The sequence below is a fragment of the Lepisma saccharinum genome, chromosome 2, assembly GCF_977018435.1.
Source record: "Lepisma saccharinum chromosome 2, izLepSacc3.1, whole genome shotgun sequence".
Taxonomy (NCBI): domain Eukaryota; kingdom Metazoa; phylum Arthropoda; class Insecta; order Zygentoma; family Lepismatidae; genus Lepisma; species Lepisma saccharinum.
In genome coordinates this window covers 179,395,548-179,415,496 of record NC_139230.1, presented here as the reverse complement: position 1 = coordinate 179,415,496, position 19,949 = coordinate 179,395,548, and the positions used below count along the sequence as shown (strand labels likewise).

The window sequence follows — 19,949 nt, the reverse complement described above, 5'->3', positions numbered from 1 at the left end:
GGAAGCTCCGAAATGTTTCCCAGAGGTCGGTCATCAAAAAAGCCGCACACACACGCCGAAGAGCACGACCAGCAAATATAACCGGGACAAACCAACCTATCGTTTTATATTTTAAGTCGTCGAAACAAGAAGTGACTCGGCCAGTAAATATTTATTAAGAGAGAGTGCAGGTTTTGTAACTTCTGCTTTATTTAAAATCCACGTTAAGCACGGGGGCTGATCGGGATTGTATTGGTTCAATAACTAACCAGAGAGAAACATCCAGAGCAATTGAGAAAGAGATAAATGGGAAGGGGTAGGTAATAAAATCTCTGCCAGTAGCATTAGCATCCGATTATTTTTGAAAGTGCAGTACATGTGTGTGTGCAATGCATTAATATCTGAACAATTTCTAAATTTAATTACACAACCGAAAGCCCTTGAATAGCCGATATTTTGCAGATATTGCAAGATATCTTACTGTAATTTCTAGTGTAATATTTTATTGTTCTCATGCCCTTCCCAAAATTGCATCCAAACACAATAATTTATTGTCAAATACCAACAATATAATTATGTGAATTTTTATTCTTTTAACGTTAGGTTCGTTTATAATTTTCAAATGAACATTTAACATTCGTGTACAAATTTCAAATAAACGTTTAGATTCTTTTAATGTAATAGAACTGAGCACGTAAGATTTTTAATCAATACATAATCAGTTTATAAATATATATATATATATATGTGTGTGTGTGTGTGTGTGTGTGTGTGTGTGTGTGTGTGTGTGTGTGTGTGTGTGTGTGTAATTACAAAGTTTCCAAAGATTGTTGTAGATAAAATTAGGTACTGTGGGTGTATGAAAAATCAAGATTTTCCATATGATTTCAAAAAGTGGCGCGGTGGCTCAGTCGGTGTCAACCTCCGTGGCGAAGTGTGTGTGCGCGCTACAAAGCCAGGGGTTCCGGGTTCGAGTCCCGGGTAAGGCATGCGTATTTGTGATTGTCTGTCCTGAAAAGTCCTGAAATTAAAATGTAAATGGAATGATGTGAGTGAATGAAGTGTGATAGGGGAAGCTTCCGCTTAGGGGCTTTCCTTTTATAAATATAAAAAAAGTCGGTAACGCGTCTGACTACCATGCTAAAGGTCCCGGGTTCGATCCCCGGCCGGTTCAAATCCGGGAACTTTTCTAACGTTGGAAGCGGCCCCGGCGCCCACCCAGCGTCGAATAACATGGGCACCTGGGAGAAACCCTGGGGGGTAAAGACGGTCAGGGGCGTGATGCTGATCACATCACCTCCAGTCACGACCGGATCAAGAAAGTATGTGACGTTAACCCCACACCCCCTATACGCCTTCATGGCGTGGTGCTAAGCACAGGGGAGCACTTTACCTTTACCTTTTTTATCTCAAAAAAGTAGCTAATCGCAACGACGAGATTGCAATTGATGAAGAACTACTCATACAGAAAAAGCAATGCTCAAGCCGGGACTCGAACTCGGACTTCTTGGTAACGGGATAGTGAATTTAATGTTCAACATACTAGGCCACCAATGTAGCAAAAATATAGAAGCGTCGTGCATGATAAGGCTCTCGCAAAGGTTTAAAATCAAGGCTTGCGGGTTAGATTTCACGTAGGGGCTATTGGATTCAAAATTAAAACTGTACGTCTCCAATTTCCATAAGCCTATGCATATAAATGTTATTTAAAAAGAATTACTTGCTATGATAAAATAATAATTAAACGCAAGGTCGTGAAAATAGGTGGCTGGGTAGAATTGCGCTGGTGCCACATATGGTAAAAGCAAAGTGAGAACGGGACAAAAGTCTCTGGTTCCCGCGCACTGTGTGGCAACGTCGACCGGGCTGCGTTGCCTAGTTCGAGCGTGAGAGCGACCTCTCTCTGGGGCACTTTTGTGTCATCCCTGACCTTTCGAGCAAATACTGTCAGTTTGTATCACGTGGATTACAAAGACCAACTCTACAACGATATATTTCATTCTCATAAACCTCCGAATACACGGGATTTTGCTCCGACGTGGCAACAGCGCGAACTTCTGTCACCCGCCTAATTTCATGGCGGCTTTTACCATATGTGGCACCAGCGCAATTCTGCCCAGCCACCTAAATTCCTGTTTATGGTGCATATCTAATTTTCAGTGCAATTCATATAAATATTGAAAATTTTAGGAATATTAATGTAATTTTAGGTAACAACTCAATCTTAAAGAAAAAGGTAGATTCAGATTCTCAATGTATAATTCTTTCCTTGTGCAGCGTACGGATAATTAGTATAACGATAAAAGAGCAATAACAATAAAGGCTTTTTCTGGAAATGTTCTTTCCTCAAAATCCACAATTCCGCTCCTTTGTGGGAAGGCAAGAGTGCGAACAGAGTAAACCCATTGTCACAGGACGTTTATTATGCAAATAGCCACTGTGCTTTGACTTTTAAATGTAAAGCGAGTTGGGGGATATTGAGCCTGTGCGTAGTCATTTCGGCAAGGGATTACCTAATAAGGAAATATCTCGAATGCTTTATGGTAGTCGTGTGTGTTGCGTGTTGGAATGGAGCTTTCTACCCGACGTGGGGCTCGAAGGACGAATCCTATTCAAAGAAAAGCCGATACGGCAGTGCCCAGGGAGAATTTACCTTATATGCACTGTAGTATGTATTTTCCATATATGTATAGCTGAAACCATAACCGATGATGAGTAACATCATGCCGTATGCTCTTCTTAGGCTACTGGGTTTCTGCTCCCAGAGTGGGAATGAATAGCGTATCGCTTTACGAAGCCAGGAATCCTGGGTTCGAATCCTGAATAAGGATGTGTTTGTTCCAACAATTCCTTCAGTCATTCACCATTCATCCTTATCGTCGCGATTATCCCAGAGAGGTAGAAACGTGACGTAAAATAACCAAATGTACAACTGGGCTACATGTATTGGTATACCCATGTGAACAAATAGTAACATTTTGTTATTATATCAATAATTACAAACCGTAAGTAATGCAATGCATCATATTTGTGTTTTATTTTTTGCACTTCTATCAAATCTTCTAGTGTAGTATCAAAATACTACTATTTATTTAATTTTACGTCGTTCATTATACTTTTGTATTGTTTTAAATCATGATAATTATACGATCTATACACCCAACGTAGGTATGGTCTTTTCGATTCCTACGACTGCCGTCGACTGCATAACTGTAGTAATATCAAGTAATGTTGCAGGACACACAAAATTACAATTATTTTCTCGAAGGCAGAGTTTCGTTTAGGAGGTACAAATTACTTCAACAGTGAAAGTATTTTCCCACCTACCTATTTCGTCTTGTATAATTTTGCTGCTGTTGTAAAGCTACAAGTTGCAAAAAGGTTAAGTAAAAGAATAAAAGCCTGCGGTTACTTTTTCGCAGTAGAAAGCTTCCACTCCCATTAACTGGTGGTACACTGGAAAAATGTTTCCAAAAGTACACGTATGTGAATGATGTACTTTGAAGAAACTATTTCTTTACAGATAAGAAATTGTTATTGTTTGTTTGGTTTGTTGTTTTAAGCTCACTTTATGCACAGATAGGGTATAATCGGGACTGGAACTACAGTTTAAAGTGGAATTTGAACCACTGGGAATGTGCCTCCGCCGGGTATCAAATGCGGGACCCGTTTATTACAGGCGATGAAGTTACAACTACGCCATCGGAAAGGTCCTAGAAACGGTTTTATATATACGAAATGTATATATATATAATATATATGAAATGAAAGTTATAAAATGCTAAATATCATACTCGCAGAAAAGGAGATAAAATTATTAAATCAATGTGTACTGTTAGGCTTATCGGAACAAGTTAATTAATTATTGAGTTACAGTACGGCTGATCAAAAAGTTACTGTAAGTTTGGTTTAATACGATTTCATAACTGAAACATGTATTTACTGAACATTACTTAGAGTACGTGGCAACCTCCTTGTCAGAGTGGTTGGCACAGCGTACTAATACGCAAGGGATCCCGGTTTGGAATCCCGGCTTGGGCATGCTTGTTCATTGTGAGTGTCCCTTCATAAATTTCATCATATCATCACTCATCCTCATCATCACGATTAGCCAAAAGTGGGAGAAAAGCGAGGTAAAATAACCTAATTCAATCAATTAGAGTACGTGTCCAATTTTTCATGAAACATTAGTCATAAAATATTACTGGGCAACTCAAATTTATATCTGTATTTCTAATTTCAATCCATTGCGAAATATTACATCCCATATCAACCTTATGGGATTTTAAAAAATGTATTGATATTTCCTTGGATAAGCCAGATTTTCAATAGCCACAAAGAAAACAACAATAATATTCTACGATCGTTTCTCGCCATAATCAAACAATCTTGCCCTTACACTCAATGATCTATGCCAGCCTCCGTGGCGTAGTCGTTAGCAAAGCGTGTTACGACGCCAGGGATCCCGAGATCGAATCATGTCCTGGGTATGGGTGTTCTTTGTACGTGTCCCTTCATCAATTTAATCATATCAGCCCTCATCTTCATCGTCGAGATTAGTCAAAAGTGGTAGAAAAGCGACTCTAAAATTAAAAAATCAAACAAAATCACAACAAATCAAATGATCTATGAAACTCTTGTTTGGAACAATTTGCAAGAGATATGCGTTTCGTAATTATTCTATCCTATTCAAAAGCCCTCTCAGTCAATATTTAATCACTAATAACTAGAGACCGGGATTTTCTGTCCTATAAAACTGTAAAATATGTATGTAATTTTGTCACAAAAAGTTATGTCATGAAAAATTTTAAAAAATATGTCATGAAAAATGCAGAAATATTCCCAGTAAAGCCAAAAATATGCACAACAGTACTTTCGAATCTCTCATTATACGAGATGTTAGTATCTTCCAGGGAAGATCGACTAGGGTGGGAGTGGGGTTTTAAACGAAGTCAGAATCGCTTTAACCAAAGAATGTAATGGAAAAATTATTTTCTTCAGTATTTTTCAAAAATACTGAAAATATCGTGAGGTTCACAATAATTATCCTAAGTTTCATTCCTGTTCATTCAAATTTACAACTTCGCGGAAACTAATTGGTAGCTCGCTACAGCTCTGGTAAATCTAGGCAATCTGCTGCAATCCTGAAGATCTCTTCGAATATTCTGTTCCGGTTTCACACATCTTGCAAAACAGAATCTCGTTGTCTGTGGAGAGCACATCACTCACAAATTCTGTAACATGGCCCCTCAGTATCACCGCAACAGATACCTTTACATTCTATTCCATTCATTCGCACTGTTACACACTGATAAGTGCCTGGCTCAAACGACAAGTGATTTTGAAACTCCCGTACTCGATTACCGATAGAGTAAGAGCTGTAATGTAACGAATGTTATTTTACTTTTGACTGATTGTTGTGAGAAGCGAGAAAAAGGTAAAGAAATTAGAAGAATTGAAACTTGTTTACTTCCCATGTTCACTCAACAATGAGAGAGAACATTTTTCCTCAATAATGTTTGCACGGCTATCAATTGTCGGCGGGTTAACAAAAAGGGGGGGAGGTATTATTGTTCTGTACTAGTTGGTAAGGAATTCAATTTCTATGTTCGTAATTCTGCCATCCATAATGAACTATCCGTTGCGTTAAAGGTACGAAGAATAAAATAACCGATTAGGTATATGCAAGATAATTATGAAATTATACAGAAGTATGTCTTATTGCGAGAAAATAGAAGAAATATGTTGTAAAAACGCGAAATTGGTAATATATGTCAAAATATGCCTTATCAAGTTCGTCTATTTCGGTTGATTTCAGATATGTAAAGATCTCACCCCATTATTCGATCCGATGCCAAATAAAAAAAAATTATAACAAAGTCCCAGGCCCTACTAATAACAAAAAAACAGTGAGTCAAGGTCAGTAGAATTTTCCCACGTAAATGTTATGAGATTTGACAGAGTTTGCATTCGCTTGGACATTCTCTTACTCAGAACAGAAACCGTACCTGGGGAAAATAGGCATCCCTCTAGCACTAGGTTTATCAGGGGACATATTTTCTTTTTCGTCCCTGCCATAATTCCGGAATTTTAAACCGACACGTCTTTGCAAACTGTGAGTGTCTTCCAGAAATCTACTTGATATATACTTGCGTATTTCCTTCAATACCACTATTATTAATCGACAAATGAGAAAACCGCTACATATATGAATTGGTCAGTCATTGAAGCCGACACAACATGGTTTCGCCAACGCAAACCAACAACCTATACATTCGATTTAAACCTCATTTTTCTAGTCAAGGAGCATGGTCTACCACTCTAAAATTTTCTCATGATTCTACCTATAATAATTTTAGAGATACAAGCAAAAATTACAGTGAACAATGGACTTTTTCATTTTGGATTCGAAATTACTGCCAAACAAATTCAGTGTCAACACACTTAAACTTGCAGACAACATTCCAAGCACTACAATAGAAAGTTCGAGGTTCAAATCCAGGCCTTGGTACGGATGTTCTTCTGTGAGTATCTCTTCATCAGTTTCATCTGTCGTCATTCATTCTCATCGTCGCGATTAGCCTACAGAGGCAGACAAGTGATGTAAAAAAGGTAAGAAGGAAACGAATGAAGAAAATGATGCTACCCTTGTCGCCGGCTGATTGCTGTTTTGTCGTATCTCCACTTTTTTTGTTGGAAATGAATTGATGGCGTTATCGTGTTCCGTGCGTGTTAATGCGTCACGTTCCAAAGCGACGTATCTGGTCGCCAGGTGGCGTAAATTACCAACTATAATAAAATATTTATGCCAATATTGAAGTGTATTCTAAATCCACATTCATGAAATTTCAATCAGCTCTCCTGTGAAGCTAGAGCAGACGGACATACGACAAAATAGTATTCAGCCGGCAATGTGAAGGTGGAATAAAGGAACTTCTTCTCACAAATACGGAGCTGCTGGAACACTACAAATGCATCCAACATTATCTGATCCAGATACTTGCAACAATCATTTAGTTAGAAACTATAAAATTATTATATTATAAATGCAGTGATTCACAATATTAATATATGGAAGCCCGGAAAATTATGCAAATGTTATTGACTCAATTGCATTTTTTTGGAATTCATTTCTGAGTTCACAAACATGACAATGTACCTGAATTTGGATTCAATTGATTACAACTCTCGTAATGTTCCTGGCTGCCTTTCTTTCTCCGTGAAGACTGCTGCTTGGTACAACACGGTTTCGCAACATGTGTTGCTAGATACTTTTGTTTTAGTCAATAAGTTCTCGTTTTTACGTAAGCAGCCAACCGGATACGTCGGCCGAGGCAAGACTTTCGCAACTTATAATCTATATTGCACAAACAGACATGAAAAATGATACCCTTCAAATAATAGTATAACTGATCACCTGAAGAACTAGGTGTATAGTTTTAGTGGTGTGTTTGAAGTTTCATTTCACGGGGGAAGGGTAGCATTGCTAATTAGTATATGTCTCAAGTGTGGCTACATTTTAGTTTCCCCTCACGAAAGTCATAACACGAGGTATACTCTGTCCCAGCTAACTGTGGAGCAAGGCCGCGCATAGCGTCAGAGAATCGAAGGAAATCGAGTGGCCAGAACGAAGCAGTACACGCTACTGGGAAGGCTGGTAACTGCAGTCGCTTTCTCCCACTCCACGCAATTCCGTTCCTCTCACGTGTTCATTGGTGGAGCCGTCTCGCGTCACTACTTGCGCAGAGACTTGTTTTCGTTTGCTTGCTCCACAGTTAGCTGGAACAGAGTATAGTGTTTTACAAAATACAAAATTCTAAACCAATAGGTGATGACATCACGGGTAGGGGGGGTTTCAAGGCTATATCCCTCATGAACTACGCCCATGAATGGTTCCAGTACAAACAAACTCGTAATCGGGAGCTCGCCAGATGTTTCTTCCTTCTTCCGTTACTCCAAGTTACTCTCAGAAAACCCACGCGCGTGTGTTCCTTTACATACAATTACTTTTAACAATCATACTTTGATTTCCATCTGTTAAATTAATCAAAATTTAACTTAGCATTAAAACTGATGCAAACACGTTACAAATATGATGAAGGAGTAAGTAAACAAATACAGTGTTGCTACTGAGTAGTTCTACTAGAAAATTGTTTACTTCAGTTCCATTCATGCACAGATAGATAAATCGGAACTGAGCCTACAGTTTAAAGTGAAATCCGAACTACTATGTGCCGAAGCACTGAGAATCCAACCCAGGACCTCTTGATTAGAAGGCGATGACGTAATACTACGCCATCTAAGAGGCATTGTTTGCATCACCTGTATGAAAATGACCAGGGACGTAGTTAGGTTCATCAGTTTGGGGGGGGCCCAAATGTCAGAAATTCATCGATCAAACCATTAGGAAACTTAACAACAACCAACATTATGTATGTATGTGGGTATATATGTATGGATATATATATATATAAATATATGTATATATATATATATATGTGTGTGTGTGTGTGTGTGTGTGTGTGTGTGTTTATATATATATATATATATATATATATATATATATATTTATATATATATATATGCCGGACCCTGTGGCTGAGTGGTTAGCACATCGCGCTGGGATGCCAGGGGTCCCGGGTTCGAATCCCGCTCGGGCATGGTTGTTTGTGAATGTCCATTCATCAATTTCATCACTCATCCCCATCTTCGCAAATTAGCAAAGAGGCACAAAACGCGAAGTAAAATAAAATTAATTAATCAATTAATTAATCAATATATATATATATGAGAGAGTGAGATAGAGAGAATGAGAGACAGACAGACGTTGTTAAATTAAAATCAACTCTCATATACACACGCATGCCACTGACCATCGTACGCAGGATGTATTTCTGGCGGGGGGCGATAGAATTGTAAAAGTGGATAATACACTCTCGGGGGTTAAAATTATACTAGGAAAAATAATAATCGTGGCTAATTTTAATGGGGGTTTGTTTGATGAGTTGGCGTTTTAAGACCACTTTATGCACAGGAAGGTTAATCGGGACTGGACCTACAGTTTAAAGTGGGATCCGAACCACTGTGTGCCTCTGCTGGGATCCGATACCGGGAACCCTTGATTACAAGCGGCGAAGCTACCACTGCGCCATCGGCGAGGCCAGTAATGGTGGTTTGCTTGCTTGATTGATTTGATTGATTTTACTTCCCTTTTCTGCCACTTTTGGCTAATTGCAAAGATCAGGATGGGTGGTGATATGATGAAATTGATGAATGAACACTCACAAACACCCATGCTCAGACTGGAAATCTAACGCGGGACCCCTGGCGTCGTAGCGCGATGTGCTAACCACTCCGTCACGGGGCGGCTAATGGGGTTTGCATTTGTCACTTTTTTTCTTGCTTAGGTTACCAGTCCAAGTTCTCTGACAGACCGACACCGAACAGCGGTATATTTATTTTATTTGTGAAACAAAGTTTCTACCGATTTCCCGTCATAAACTATTTCTGGAAAGAGTACATTACATTCGTGATTCTATTGTGTTAAAGCTGACAGAGACAAATTTGAGGGTACTGCCCCGTACACTTGCATTTAGGGTGTGATCAAATTGAGGAAGGATGAAAAGGAACGGACAGACTGTCGGCCAAAGAGAATTCTCTTTGTCGTCGGCATTCAGGGCCAGAAGCCAGAAGGTCCACTGGGCTCTTTTCCACTCTCTTGTGTTTACAACCGCGGGAGGGTTTCTCTAGTTGGTTTCTCTGACGTCAAGATGAAACTGCCTTCCGAGTATCTCATACTTCAGTACTACAAAGCACGTAGTGCTGTTGTTTCTTAGAGAAATGAGCAGGGGTGTAGATTTATAGACGCTAAAACCTTTACAACGGCAGGCAAATAGGAACCCAACATGATGAAAATACACGTACGCACTTGATGGCACAAGTGTTGACTTGATTGTTTTGGTATTTTTTGTATTTTTCTTATATTTGCGACACTTTATTTACAGTCGGTTAATCGCAACGAATATGATGACTAGTAGCTAGATGAAATTGATGATAGGGAAAATGTTTTATTCAAAGGAAATAATAATAAGAAGAAGAAATGTGAATTTGAGCACATTGGAGGGAAGAACTTGGAAATTGTGGATACATTTACTGATTTGCTTCATTGTTATCCTCCCCTTTTATTCCTACGATAATATCTAGTTCTCAAAACTGGCTTTAATCGCGGCGTTGAGGAAGAATGATGATAAGATGAAAGGACAATCACGAAGGAACATTGACAAGACAACAGAACCCGACATAGGATTACACTGGCTGTGAGTCCACATACCGGAGCCTCATTAATCTGCAGCAATGTATTCCACGGTATACTACGTGGAAGAAAGGTTGATACTTGAGCGCCCTCCGCAAACACCACTCCCTATTATAAATAATATTGGTGTTTACTGGGATACCGCAAGCGCACACGTGTAACAAAAAATAATCATTACGCAATATTAATAACCATGTTGGTATTGAGAGTAGAATTTTATAGAAGTAGATGTTGTCTTGTCTGTTATTTCAGTTTTCATAATGTAACATAAACGCCGACATAAGCCTTGAGCGGTGTATACTTGCGCCAAGATAACTGAAACATCGGAACTACAGACTTCCCTTCCTCTTTCTTTCACCCTGGAACTTGTATGCTAGGGTGATGGATCTGTAATATGGGAATATAACTCCAATAAATCCTCAGCTTGACATGTCATATATATAGTTTATACCAGAATCGAACCTAGCACCTTTAATTTCGAGGTGATCGTGTTACCCACTACTTTCGGGGAGGTCCCTGTCTGTTTTCCAACTGGTTGTGAACTTCAAGAATGATGACGCTGGACAATAAATTTTACATACGTTTATGGTATATTTTCTTAAAAAATAATATTATTTGTGACTGCAGAACTAAATATTTGATGGCACTGGATATAACAGATTTGGCACAGTTATTGGCTAATTTAATTTTTATGCGTGAGCCGAACGTGGTTTTTTTATGCACCCAAGGATGCTACTTTCCTTCAGCCCACTTCTACAGTTTTTACAAAATTCCGCTTCTGACATGTAAGCGTAATACGTTATGAAACCAGATGCCCCAGGTTTTAACTCTGGTCAGGCATGGGTGTACTATGCTTGTCCCATCACCATTTCTTCAGTTCATCATTCATCCTCACCGCCGCGATTAACGAAAAGCAACGAAAAATAACCAACCTAGAAATGGAATTAGAAAACGTTCTCTCGAAATTGCACAAGTTGAGTACACTAGCCCATGGAAAGAAGATTTCCGCTTCTGTGAGAAATGATTGATTGACTTGCTTTATTTTACTTCGCTTTTTGTGCCACTTTTGGCTAATTTGCGAAGATGAGGATGAGTGATGATATGATGAAATTGAGGAATGAACACTCACAAACATCCATGCTCAGGCCAGGATTCGAACGCAGGACTCCTGCCGTCGTAGCGCGATGTGATAACCACTCCGCCATTTTCCTTAAGTAATTATGCAAATGATAACAGAAACCGCTTTAGAATTTGAAAAGCTAATGTATCTAAAGCGTGTAGATCATTGTTAATAATTTAGTACATACCTCGTTATCTTTCATGAATGAGGGTTGGCTTATTCTTAATTATAGCCATGTGTTAGCGGCAATCCCCCTCCCCCTGAAGTTTTATCTTGCAACATACATCTATCACGCACTGCACTATGACTGTCTCCGTAATATGAGACAGGAATGAAAATTGCTTCCAACGAGCTCCGGAAGGAGTAACGTCGATCCCGAGGGACATTTGTTACCGCTTACCAGTCAATCGGCCGAATTTTGACCTGGCAGGGGTGAAAAGTACATTTTCAAAATACCTCCGAATTTCCTTAACGGGACGGGCTATAAAATCATTAGCGGCAGCTCCTGCGTTGCATTTGTTTTCGACAGGTAAGATGTAGAAAAATGAGTACAAGTCTTGCTTTGGCGTTCATGCCACGGGAAATTTGGGAGCAGTGTTTCAAACTGTAAGCAAAATTTACTGAAGAATAATTTTGCAATATTTGCCATCAAATTAAAATTTGCAGTAAAATACAGAAACATTTGCCGGGGCCACGTGGGCGTTTGCGGGGGCCAGTGCCCCCCGTGCCCCCCTCTAACGACGTCCCTGAAAATGACTAATGTGCACTCAATTAAGCCAAGGTTCAATAAATATATTAAGACACTCAGACAGAGTTTACAATGCTTTTAAAAATAAAATATGCAGTTTATATCAGTCTCGGATACTTCCGGGTCTTACGATCCCATTGACATTCAATGGCATTGTTACAATCCAGAAGTTTTGATTGATTGATTGATTGATTTGTTGCTTTAAGTCCACTTTATGCACAGTAAGGCTAATCGGGACTGGACCTACAGTTTTTTTAAAGAGGGATCCGAACCACTTGTGCCTCCACCGGGTATCGAACCCGGGACCCCTTGATTACAAGGCGAAGGCGTTACCACTGCGCTATCGGGGAGGCCCTACAATCCAGAAGTGTCTGTGACTTGTACCTGGTTTGAGTTGATGTTTTAAGTCCACTTTGTGCACAGTAAGGCTAATTGAGACTGGACCTACAGTTTAAAGTGGAATCCGAACTACTATGTGTCGCCACCGGGTATCGAACCCGGGACCCCTTGATTACAAGTCGACGACGCTACCACTGCGCCATCGGGGAGGCCCTTTGTGACTTGTACTGAAGAGTAAGGAGATTTCTCTTCTTTTAACACCAGGTTGATAGTATCCCCAGACGAATGGATACCTGAACACTTTCTTTCTTCAGGGTATCGTTTCTTTGCTTGAATCAATGTAAAGGGAGGGGGGGCACAATAAATTACGGGTTTGTTTACCTTGACACGCACGTTGAACGTTGAACATATTGAATAGTCTATGCCTGTAAAACAGTTTTGAACTGAATCCGTTAATATTCGTCAGCATTATGAAGTTCTTCTGACAGCAATTTTTAACGTTCAGAAGAAAACTTTGTTTTCAGTACCACTTTAAGCACGGACCGCAATGAATGTGTTTATATTTAAGACGAAAGAAAAGATTGAATGAAACTATCTTAATCAGATACATTTTGCATATATCGTCCCTGAAACATTTCCCTCCCAGCCATGTCTTCAATGCCTTCGGAAACGCACTTCAGTGCACAAAATATCTGTAGCTTTGTGTGCTTTTGGAACAACAACACATGTCGTTCTTTTCGGAGGTTGGGATGTTGGTGACGTCTCGAAGAGGTAAAGCTGTCGGTGAACATAATTGTATATTGTAGAGTGCATTGGTTGGACGAGCGATACGTCCCTTAGGTTTTGTGTTCGAAGAGGCAACGAGAAGAATGCACTAGTTTACCCCATTGTCTTTCACAAAGACCGGAAATCCTTAGCTTTGTACTATCCAGGTCAACCGTTTCGGAGAAGGGAGAACATTAGCATATTGCTGAAATCAACATTTAGTACCAGAGCACGTTTCTGCTAAGCTAGAGAAATACAGCAAAAAGGAAGTAATCTTGCATCTTGGTGCAAATTCGTACTTCCATTTCCTTTTCTTGTTTCCCATTACGTGTTGTTTTAATAAACCAATTGGCGATTATGGTGATATTTCTTCACGTGTTCAAGTTGAAATAAAAATAATATTTAATATTCAATATCCGTTTCCCTTCCGATCGCATTAACTCTTCATTGCATGCAAGTGTAATACAGCGAATTAAGAAAAGCACTTTTAATTGCACCCAAAAAAACAACTAAAATTAATTACTGTTTTCACAAATTTCTGCACGTTTCATGTCAAATTTTGTCCTTAATAGATTAGATATTAGATGAATCGAATTTCACAAATAAACAATTCCCAATTAAAGTAATCCTTATTAGTTGCAATAATCCAATGTAGGAAATATAAATTTCTGTGTGCTGCGTACGAATTGAGTAACTTTTTAAAGTTCATTGGCGCTTTTTATCTGTGGAAAACCGAGTTTCTACAAGTTCACGCACCTTTGCGTAGAAATCATTTACGAAACGAATTGCTATCTCTTACTAATTGTTCATATGATTTCAACATACTAGCAGCTATACCCTTTATGTCTAAAGGAGGACTAATATGAACATATTGCTAATCTTGTAAACATGAATGCCAGGCCAAGGAATTTGCGAATTACAGATTGTTAGCTAGTTGCACATGATATGATAAAAACAAAGGTATTATTTAAATATTTCGTGTTTTTCTTATTTTTTGTCGCTTTTCTTAAAGTGAAGAGCGAGTACTCACAAAAGAACGTTCATGTATACGGCGATACTTGAACTCGGAATCTTCGGTGGAGAACCAGGTATTATCACTCTGTTTTTTGAAAATACATAGATGCATGCTAAAGTCCCAAGTGTACAAATTTAAAAATTGATTGAAAGCAAAATGAGTCGCTGCGAATGCACAATGTATTACGATCCCAACGTAAGAGCTACAGTACTTCTTATCGTATATGGCTTTTTCTGCCACTTTTGGCTATTCGCAATGAGATAACATGGAGGACAGGACCTGGTATGTAGCAGTAAATTACCAGTTAAGTGATAGTATTGCCAATTTGCAAATGTTTTGAGGCTCCTTTGTATTTACAGTATTTTCTCTTTTCAGACTATGCCTCCACTGAGAATCAAACCTAAGAGCAACGTCCTCCGAATTACTGAAATGTGAAACCATCATGAATTAAAGCCTCCAGTTTGTATTTACCGAATATATCATAGAAGAATCTGAGTAGGCTGTAGGTTCCTGGGTTTAGTTGCTCTTTTTTTTTACTGTCTGGTGAGAGAAAACTCAATTCATATCATAGAGAAGAAAATAAAGATCTATGCACGACTAAGTGAGAAACCACTTCACATTGGCCGAGAACAGAGAATAAGATTAATACAGAAAAAGATCAACTTGACTGGCAATTGCGAACCTGTCACCGAAAGGCAAACGTTACGGTTGACAAATTTTAGCTACGGTTTCCGGGATTCGGTTCCCGGTGGAAACCCCGAAGGACGGTCGACTTCCCACTTGTCCATCAGCAGAGAATAACACTAAAGATAAACACACTAGCAAGTTGAGGATTTTTTTCTTTAAGCTAAATGTTAGGAAAATATTATATATATATATATATATATATAAATGGATGGATGTGTGTGTATGTGTGTGTGGGTGTGTATGTATGTTTGTTCCGGCATAACTCTCGAACACCTGGAGCAATTTCAACCAAACATGGTACACGTATCACTTGCAATCTGGAAAGCATACTTCGGGGGTAAGACACCCGTGGCACCCCTAGGGGTGGTGGTGGGAAGGGGTGACATGTAAAAATAATCGAAAACCACCGATATTAAATTCCGCAGAAACAGACATCCGTGACTGTATGCAATCCCGCACAACGATAGTGTTTCTCGGGTTGTTTAACATTCAAGCTGATATGACTTTGTGTTGCGAAACCGACGATATTAGTGTAGAATCCATAATTTTCAGAGTCGCTTCCTATGCCGTTCACTTCCAAGGCATGAGGGGTGAGAGGGGGTGAAAAATAAAATGCCTCAAATGCCCTAGATTAGTGTCGAATCCATAGTTTGCGGAGTCGCTAAGCAAATTGGTGACATTCACGATCACATTTAAAATTAGTTGCATTTTACACTATAGTTAGAATTCATTATTTTCCTGTCTAATACAAGATTGGGATAAATAAATACCCGGGCAACGCCGGGTAATCAGCTAGTATAGATATAAAAATGTAAAGGATTTCTATCCTCATATTTTGCACTTGCATGTGAAACGTCAACATGAAACATTTATAAACAGATGAAAGCTGATTGCGTTTGTTTGATCATTTTTTTTATTAATCGTCGTTTTTCTGGCACTTTTGGCTAATCGCGACGATGAGAAGCAGTTGTGATGGGATGAAATTGAAGAACGGACGCTCGCAAAGAACACCCATACCCAAGTCGGGATTCGATATCGGGACCCAGGGAGTCGTGGCGCGCTGTGCTAACCACTCCACAGATGATAGTGTACGCTGGTGTACGGATAATGTACATAAAACACACAGACCGACGGATCTTTCGTTTTAAAATCTCTATTTGATGGCCTGAATAAACATGTGTAAGGTGTGTTGCGTATATCAAGCACCTCCGGTGGCGTAGTGGTCCAGGGTTCTATACTAGGTGGAGGCACATAGTTGTTCGTATTCAATTTTAAACTGTAGGTCCAATCCCAAGTAGCCTAGCTGTGCATAAAAGTAGACTTAATACGAAACTCAAGCAATGGAACAATGAAATTGTATATGAAATAACATGGAGCATGCGTAATTGAACAATTGAACACCAATAAGACCATGTAGTTCTGTCCTTCTCTGTCAAATAATACTAATAATTGGATTTTCCCCCGAATGCATACAGTGTCCAACATTGTTGAAGACATCGGGCTACCGAAATTCAAGTTCCTGTTTCTGCATACCGATAGCTGCATAAAGACATTGATCCAACATATATTATTAAGGTTATACATGTATCTAAAAACTATTAACAGTACGTAGCGAGTCATATGTGTAAAAATCTCATTCAGAAAATTATCGATATCCAACAAATACGTCCGTGAATCATATTGATATCGCATAAAAAATTCCCACCTAAGAACGATGGTGCGGTAGCCGACTTTTAATGAAAAACCATTAAATCGAAAATCATGAAAGCACGAGTGACAGCGTATAGAGCCCTAAATGTCAAATTTCTGTGGTAAGAGGAATTCAATCGTAAGGATTTTTCTCTGAATGCACACAACCTGCACATTTTTTTTCTGGCAACATCGATGTGAAAATGGTTAGAAATCCAATAAGATATAAACCAATCTAGTTGCTTTAAGGAAAAGCAAAATTAAATTGCACGAACTCGTTACGTACGGACAATGTTCGTGGCACATTCATCTTTATAACGTTAATTTAATGTTCATACTAAATTACCAAAAACAATAAATTTAGTACGGGATGAATAGAAAGTCCTACAAAACGGTGCAACGATTGATAAATGCTGCTGTGTCTTTCCAAACAGTGATTCCTGTTATTTGAAAATGACACAAGGGTGAAAAGTTTTCCATTATAAAATTGTGGAAAAAGCATAACACGATGGCCCCCCCTAACCTATCCCTTTCGGTTAGCCCATGGTCAGATGTCACGTAAAATTAAGAGATAATCCAGTTTAGCTTTAATGCAACTTCTATTAACCACGAGTCTAAATCGGACACAGATCCCTACTTTGTGCTTGCCCTAAGTTCTCGGTTACTCCTAATTCTTCAGAATGAATTGCGCCCCGGTCAAAATTAACCATCGGGTATCTCGCAGATCACGACTACCACCAACTAGAACAGGAACTTCCAACAGATCAGGAAAGGAAGCTCTCGCTGGCTTTAACAAATCCTCTCATTCTACGGATTACATTCTCATGTTCGTACTTGAATCGTATTGGCCATTACCATGTCCGTGCAATGCAATCTTAATTGCAGGAAACAAGCTTGATTAAATGAACTCAAGCAGCAACTCCGAAACAAACGATGGTCGATCTTTTTTCACAAAATAGGAAAGCATTCACGTACACGGAACGTAGTCAATCTTTGAAGTGTTTCTCAGAACATACATTCATTTGCGAATATGCGTCGCAATATTGAGGCATAAAATACAATGGTTTAAGCTACCATTTTGTTGAGTTGATGTTTTAAGTCCACTTTATGTACAGTAGGACTAACCTAGCACATTTGTAATTATAGGCAACCGGGTTACATTACCAGTAAGAGTACATATCTATGGTTGGTTTCAAACTCCAAGGTCAATTCCCACTATTTTGCCTGCGCATCAAGTAAACTCAAATAAAACATTGTTAATCTTAGACCTTTAATATGCCAAAAAGAAGGTAAAGGTTAAAAAAGAAAAAGTAAAGTTTCCCGTGCGATGAAGGAACATTTCAGGGGCGCCACATATTCTCCATCTCGGAAATTTTGAAGGTGATGTGATCAGCACCACGCTCCAGCCGCCTTTACCCCCCCCCCCCCGGTTTGCCCCCAAGTACCCATTGATTTGAGGCTAGGTGAGCCCCAAAGCCGCTTTATGCGGGGACAAGGCCGGAAAATTCCGACATTAGAACACACACCCCACGAATCGAACCAGGGTTTTCCGCGTGGTACTCAGATGCCCTACCGATCAAACTACCGCGGCTCCTGCATTCATTCAGAAATCCTTTATCACATTATAGTTTCTTTTGAATGTTCTGATGAAGTGGAGCAGGTTAGCCGAAAAAATCTTTGAATACTTGGAAAACATAACACACTGTTGCAAAAAATGTACGCCTTAACTCTTTAAAATCTCAGTCAAATTTCAACTTCCGTGTCACATAGCACAATCTGGAAACTGCCTTCTTGCAGGTAAATTTGTTTTAATTCGTTTTTCATATGGAGGTCGTCTCCATAAATTTGTTCTATGGAGGCTTATGACTCCATATTAAGCGACAGGTGCAAAAAGCCTTAGTGTTGACACAAACACGCGCACCTATAAAACTAACAACGAAGAAAAACAGTACTGTAGTGCGCATAAATATGGTTCATATAGAAAGTAACACAGGGCCTCCCCGATGGCGCTGTGGTAGCGTCGTCGCCCTTTCGCCCTTGTAATCAAGGGGTCCCGGGTTCGATACCCGGTGGAGGCTCATAATGGTTCGGATCCCACTTTAAACTGTAGGTCCAGTCCCGATTAGCCTTACTGTGCATAAAGTGGACTTAAAAACACCAACTCAATCAATCAATGTAGAAAATAACAATTGATACTGTGACGGAAAGCCAATGAGTTCGTATAATAAACTTTTCCTCTCGCTATCGTAATCCCTCCTACAATAATTTAGCCTTTAATTACTTTGATGCGTCATAGCCACTTCCATGAGTTGCTTTCAACCGCTTCGTTACGAGTAAATGCTGCCTTTAAGGAGCAAAATTTACAGACAGGACAGGATCGTTGTACGCTACTAACAGAACTGTAGTTAGTTGATCATCCGGGCGCCGAACGAGCATTCGCATTATATTAATATTATATTGTCGATAAGCAAAGAAACAGTTCTAAAAATTTTCTTGCTCACTTCACTCTCATTACGGACATTTCTGTAAGGGTAACACCATGTTCATACTTATTCATTAAAAATACAGTGAACTATTTTTAATTCGAATTCCATGGGGGACACGAACAAAATTCGAATTAACAATCACCTGCATTTTTAAAGAAACTCAACAAAACAAAACTACCGTACAACAGCATAAGTAAAATTAATGAACATAAAATTGCCGTATTTTGTCCGTGGTCCTGCAGTGAAAGCCATAAACAATTTATCTCAAAATAGTAATTAAGCTACCAGTAAATGGAAAACACGTTTAAATAACTACACACAAAATCACATACACGTATAACAACATTAGCTACCTGTTCTCACTTAAAGAAGTTCGTGATATTTGCTTGCCTCATAGGGTTAACATCATCTTCAATTTCATTTATTGCGTGAAACAAGTCGTCACTAACGTTTTCTTGAGATTCAACGAGCCATTGGGAACAATGTAGCTTGACTAATCACAACTGACAACTGAGGGCAGATAGGAAGACTTTCACAAATCATTGGCTAGTGGAAGTTCAAGGGCGAACACCTGCACACAAAAGGAGTGGGTAATCCCATGTTATTAAGGAGAGTGTGGAGGCTACATACCAGCAAACATAAACTTTCTCTTTCCTGAAGCTGTCTCTCCATAACTGCCTTCAAATTATCCAAATACATATTCGAAAATTCGAATTACATATGAATTTTTAACATTGCTTTCAATAGGAATTTTAAGGGGAATAAACTGTTCTAATTAGCTACTGAATAATTCGAATTATCTAAATTCG

At 39.1% G+C, this 19,949-nt stretch overlaps 1 protein-coding gene across 15 annotated transcripts in view; it reads right to left on the bottom strand.

Annotated features, from left to right (window-relative positions):
* The window catches only part of Cadps (calcium-dependent secretion activator 1), a 462,589-nt gene that overhangs the window by 395,441 nt on the left and 47,199 nt on the right, over positions 1 to 19,949 (bottom strand). The window lies entirely within an intron of this gene.